Here is a 6000-nt window from a genome sequence, read left to right as displayed (position 1 = left end):
AAACTGAACAGCCATACGCAAAAGAATGAAACTGTACTATGATCTTATACCATACCCAAAAATTAACTCAAAATTGATTAAAGACTTGAATATAAGACCTGAAACAATAAAATATAATAGAAGAAAACATAGACACTAAGCTTCTGCACATCAGTCTCAGTGGTGTTTTTGTGAATTTGACTCCAAAAACAAGGGAAACAAAAATAAATGAATGGTACTACATCACACTAAAAAGCTTCTGTACATACAACAAAGGAAACTATCAGTAAAACAAAAAAGTCAACAAACCAAGTGGGAGATGTTGCAAATGATATTTCCAATAAGGGGCTAATATCCAAAATACATAAAGAACTCATATGACTCAACAACAACAAAAATTGCTGGATGGGCAAAGGATCTGAGTAGACATTTTTCCAAGAAAGACATGCAGCTGGCCAACAGGCATATGAAAAGATGTTCAGTGTCGCTGATTACTAGGGAAATGCACATCAAAACCATGGTGAAGTATTGCCTCACACCTGTTAAAGTGGCTGTTATTAAGGAGATGGGAAATAGCAAGTGTTGGTAAGGCTATGGAGAGGGGGAACGCTCGTGCACTGTTGGTAGGATTGTAGACTGGACAGCCACTATGGAAAACAATAAAGGGGAAAATTTTCTTCATCAAAAAATTAAGAATAGAACTACCACTATAAGACCCAGCAATTCCTCTTCTGGATATTTACCAGAAGAATATGAAAACACTGATTCAAAAAGATACCTGTATCCCTATGTTCATTGAAACATTATTCACAATAGCCAAGACATGGAAACAACCTAAGTGTTCATCTACAGATGACTGGATAAAGATGTGCCATATATATGTGATACACACACACACACACACAATGAAATATTACTCAGCTGTAACAAAAATGAACCATTGCCATTTGTGACAACACGAATGGATCTTAAAGGTATTCTGCCAGGTGAAATGTCAGGTAGAAAAAGACAAACACCTTATGATTGCACTTGTACCTGGAATATAAAACAAGTACCAAACGAACTAACAAAACTCATGGATATAGACAACAGAATGGTGGTAGCCAGAGGGGAAGGAAGGTGGGGGAGGGCAAAATGGGTAAAGGGGGTCAGACATAAGGTAACAGAAGCAAACTAGTCTTTGGGTGGTAAGCATGCAAAGTAGACTATACAGATACGAATTACAATATTGTCCACCTAAAATTTATACAATGTTTTTAAACACTGTTACCCCAGTTAAAAAATAAATTTAAAAAAATTTAATAAAAATAAATGAGACTTAGAAATCATTTCAAAAGTCGTCAAAAGAAAAATGATAGCTTAAAGCAAAATAATGTGTTGCGGGGTTTATTATACATGTAAAAGGAAAATAAGAAAACAAAGGATGGAGGGGGGGTGGAAGCATACTGTTGTAAAAATCGTGTTAAGAAGTGGTGTCATATTATTTGAAGGTAGACTGTGGTAAGTCAAAGATGCATATTATAAACCTCCGAACAAGGAGAAAGTCAGGCTAGAAACCAAAACTTGAGAGAGAACTGAATACTAAACTACTTATTTCAAAAGGAGGCAGGAAAAAAAGAAATGAAAAATAGGGCAAATAGAAACCAAATCGCCAGAGTGTAGATTTCAACCCAACATAATAACTACATAAGAAGTAAATGACTTAGTCCCATCAACAGGCAGGTAATGTATCTCACTCAGGCTGAATAAAAAAGCAAGACACACCTCTAATGACCAACCGGTTTCTGCCCCCCTCGAATACCGAATACCGGAGTGTGTTCCCGCCTCCTGGCCGCGGACCAGCTCTCACTCCCGGCGCTGGCGACTGGGCGGCCCCGCACCTCCTGTCACGTAGCAACGGCGTCATTAGCCTTCCCGGGAAGTGTGAATATTAACAGGTAGTAAGCGTTTCTGCACGCACTGTCCCGGGGTGGGGGGCCATATTATGCATTTCTCTGTGACAGGTGCGAACTGCCGCGCCCAGCCTGGCGTGTCCCTGGCACGCACCCCCAGGCAAGGATAGGGATGCGGGACGCTCAGATCCCGCGAGGACCGCGCGCGGCCCAGGGACCCTCCCCTCCCCTGCCTTCCCCTCCGCCAGCCCTGGGCAGCGCGCCCTCCAGACGGAGTGCTGGGCGGGCTGGGGTGCGGGCCGGGCTGGGGGACGCGCGGCGCTGAACGCGCGGGCCGAGCGGGGGAGGGGGTGCTTGCGGCTAGGCGGTGGTGAGTGAGACGCGGGGGGCGAGGTCTGGACGCTGGTAGCGAGCCCAGCTGGGAGCGCGGAGCGGGCGGGGGGCGTGGGCAACGGGTGGGAGGCGGGGCGCACGGAGCCCCCGTGCGGGAGCCCCGGTGACGCACCAGTGACGTAGGCGGCGGGCGGGATTTCCCGGCCCCTCCCGGGCGCCCGGGGAGACCCCGCTGCGTAGCGGGCGCGACCACCACCGGCCTGGAGGCTCCCCAGAGCCGCGCGCAGGGGCTGAGCGGACCAGTACTCGGCGTCCGGCTTCCTTCGCTCCCAGACGGGGCTGCGGACGCGGCCCGGAGACCCCCGGGGGCACGCGGAGCCCGCCCGCGCCTGCCCGCGCCCGCCCGCGCCCACGGGGACGATGCCGCGCGGCCTGGCCCCCCGCGCGCGCCCCGCCGGAGACAAAGCCCGCGCGTGAGCGGTGTTTGGTGAGTGGCGGCCGGGACTGTGGGGATCGGGCAGACTGGGCTCCGCGGGTCGGGGCGCGGGACAGAAAGGAAGGGGTTTGGGCGGGAACGTCCTGGAGCCGGAATACAGCCCCGGGGCCGGGTGGTAGTGCCGCGCTCCGGGGAGTCTCGCGGACCGACCCGCCGGGGCCAGCACAGGTGAGCGCGCGGGAATGCGGCTTCTGGAACCCGGGGCCCTCCGCCGAGCGCACGTGCGGACGGACCACTCGGAACCTTGGGGGTTCGCCTGGGGGTCGCCCGTTCTCCGGCTGGAGGCGCCTAGGCTCCGGGGGACCCTTGTCCATATCTAGGTCACGGAGCGGTCGCTCCTCTCTCGGCAGGGACGTCCCCGTTGAATGGGACCGTCCTGGAAGGGGTGGACTGGCCAGTTGGTTGGTTGATTTGGGGGAAATTCTTTTGGCGAACGCCTGCAGAAGCCTTCTTGGTTCCCAGCCCCCGTGACACCTGCCTCGAGAGCGGTTCCTGGAGTGACAAATGTGAGGGTTTGTCCCTTCCCTATGGCGTCTGTCCCCGAGGCTGGTGCTGAAATGCGCCGCATTTGCGGCGCGCGCCGGGCGGCTTTGTTGTAATTTTTCAATTGCCTTAGAAATAATAACGGGAAGGCGAGGGGGCAGAGATGGCTGGAGAACACGTCTTAATTTAGGAGGATTTACTTATTTTTGTGTATGTGGGGCTATGGTGTTAGGAAATCCAAAAATGTCAAAGTTTAATCGAGTGGTAAAGTCGATGTTGGACCCCGGTCAGGTCTCGCCCCTCCCCAACCCTCTTCCCCGGGTTCTCCTCGCTTGCTGTTCCCTCCCAGGGCTGTAAACGGCTAGTCACAGCCAGAGGCCTGCTGGGCTGCGCTGGTGTCCCCATGAAAACGTGTCAGGCCTGCCGTCCGCTCCTGAGTCCTGTGATGGAAAATCCTTTGGCAAACGCCTCAAAGCGGCAGCGACGGGACCTAGTCTCTGTACTGGCCCCTTGGTTCCTTGGGGGAAATGCTTTTCCTGAGATTTGCCTGCAGTGGGGAGGCAAACCAGGGATCTGGCCCCGTTCCCTGCAGAGGCTACTGTGGGAGCAACGGAGGTGATGCATGGAAAGGCCTTTTCTGTCCTGAGAAATGAGACATAGGACCTGTAAACTGCAAATTATTTCCAAACTGCCGGGTGGGCTCAGTTATCAGACATGATAAGAGGTGGACATAGCCCTTCATCAATAATCGGTGTTGGTGTAAATACACTGCGTATTGTGATGTTTTGCTAGTTTGATGAGTAGCCTCATCTGGGGTTATTAGGCTGAAATGACAAGGACAATAGACTTCCTGTTTGCTCCTCCGCCCACATGTGGCTCCAATCTTCAGCCTCCTTAAAATTGGCTAAAGGAAGGCAGCTGAGAAACAGCACAGCAGACGGTCATTCCCTCCGATCCCACGGGTTGGCTAGGCCATTGCCTTTGTCAATGGTGGAGGAACCAGGAGAAAGCTTTTCCCATATTCATTTTAGTTTTTAATGCCAAAATCACAGTCCCTGAGGCTCACAAGTCTCTCTACATTCTTAGAAATGGTAGAACATCAGGTGGGAACTGGGGGAGCAGGTCCCCCTTCGCTCTCTCAGGAGGATGGGGTGGGGCTTTGAGAGTGAGTGTGTGTAATGCCGCCTCTCACTCACTACTGCTTCCTGAGGAAAGCAGCCAAATGACTGAGAAAAAACTGACGTCTACAAATCAGCCTCATTTATTTATAGCCACATCTTACTATCACATTTTTCTTACCTTGTCTCATTTTTGTTCTACTTGAAGAGGAGAGCAAGCCTAAAATGCAGTGCATGTCAGTAGACTCCCCTTTTTCATGGAATTTTAAAACAGCGTCTTTTAAGATGTTACCTGGTTTGTTCTCAGAACACCTATATGAGCATATACTGTCTAATCTTGCAGATTTTCTTTTTTTATTTGCTATTTTTATTCACTCTAGACATACATAGGCATAAAGAGACTTATTATTCAAGTACAGAGATTATTTGTTCAGTTTTTGTAAACCAGAAACTGAAATTTAATTTCTTTAATACACCAACAATACTATACAACATCCTTTCAGCAGTTAGCCAGCAAAGGTATTTTAATTGAAAATCAGAAGCTAAGTGAGTGTCAGGAAAAGAAAAACAGGGAGGTCTATTACCGTATATAGACATTAGCAAAATACTACTAGAAGGTTTTAACTAGCTGATTAAAACCAAATGAAGACTACAGCAAATATCTTAAATAAATGATCAGAAGTGAAAAGAAATGCAAATGAAATTTCCATTTGGGGAAGGAAGTAGAGGCAAGAAGTACTGCTGAAGGAAAAATGACTGCCGCGAGAACGGTGGGGACTTAGAAAGAGATGAGTTCAACACACAGGCTGGAACATTCCACACCAGTTTGTCAGGCTTTAGTTAGGTCACATGGCAACCCGTGTTCCTCGGGTACCTGAGCAGACACTGGCACGTCTTCTGCAGATGGGCATGCCAGTGTATTGAAGGCATGGTACTTGTAATGGCCCCGGGTGCCAAGCAGAGGGGAGGGCCTGCCTGGGAGGACCAGATGGGGTGGGGGCCAAGGTGAGCGGCAGTGATTGGGGGCGTGCTTCAGCCCGGCACACCATGGGGGTAGTCTCATAAACCTCACACCACACCTGCAAGATTTCTCTTTAGCAAAAAGTGCTGGGGAACCACTAGTGTCCTTTCCGTCCAGGAGTGTTCTGGCAGGGTGTTTGGTGGGCGGTGCTGACTAACCAAAGAAAAGCATGTGCACAAAGGGAGTGAGAGCAACTGAGATGTGGGAAGAGAAGAAGTGCAGTGTGTGACCCCCCCCAGGGGCTGCACATGGGCTCCTTCCCCAAAGGACGGGATGTGCTCCTCTTTCCTCTCACCGTTTCTCAGGACACTGCTTCCTGGTGGCTGGGGTGGCTCTCTCTAGTGGGACGTGTGCTGTGAGGCTGAGGAAGATGGAAGGGGTAGAAGAAATGCTTTAGCATCCCTTGGGGCCCAACTTGTCACTTCCCCCCACACACACACAAAAGTGTGCACACTCAGGTGGCAGCCTCCATCCACTCTGCACCTTCCAGCTTTTCGCGTTCCTCCCTGTGTGTCCTCCTAAGCTCAGGTCCAGGTGACAGTTGTGGAACCCGTCTCCACCTCACCACCCATGAGGGAGGGGCAGAGCGACAGCAATGGGGAGAAGGAAAGATTGTATTAAAAACTCTTACTGAAACGCCTTTACAACTAGAGCAAAAGGTGTGACCATGACATGTGA

At 50.5% G+C, this 6000-nt stretch overlaps 1 protein-coding gene across 2 annotated transcripts in view; it reads left to right on the top strand.

Moving 5' to 3' along the window:
• The first annotated feature begins 2258 nt into the window (after nucleotides 1–2258).
• Nucleotides 2259–6000, top strand: part of GNG4 (G protein subunit gamma 4) — a 45514-nt gene continuing 41772 nt past the window's right edge. Inside the window, exon 1 of one of the 2 annotated variants that reach the window (XM_019747008.3) lies at nucleotides 2259–2691. The gene's annotated coding sequence lies outside the window, so the exon portion shown is untranslated. Of the gene's footprint in view, nucleotides 2692–2719; nucleotides 2869–6000 lie in introns of those variants that run through there. The other variant, XM_019747009.3, reaches the window with a different exon arrangement.

Source organism: Rhinolophus sinicus, chromosome 6, assembly GCF_057876585.1.
Source record: "Rhinolophus sinicus isolate RSI-liver-muscle chromosome 6, RSI-T2T, whole genome shotgun sequence".
Taxonomy (NCBI): Eukaryota; Metazoa; Chordata; class Mammalia; order Chiroptera; family Rhinolophidae; genus Rhinolophus; species Rhinolophus sinicus.
The sequence above is the reverse complement of the archived record's forward strand: the minus strand, read 5'-3'. Positions and strand labels throughout refer to the sequence as shown.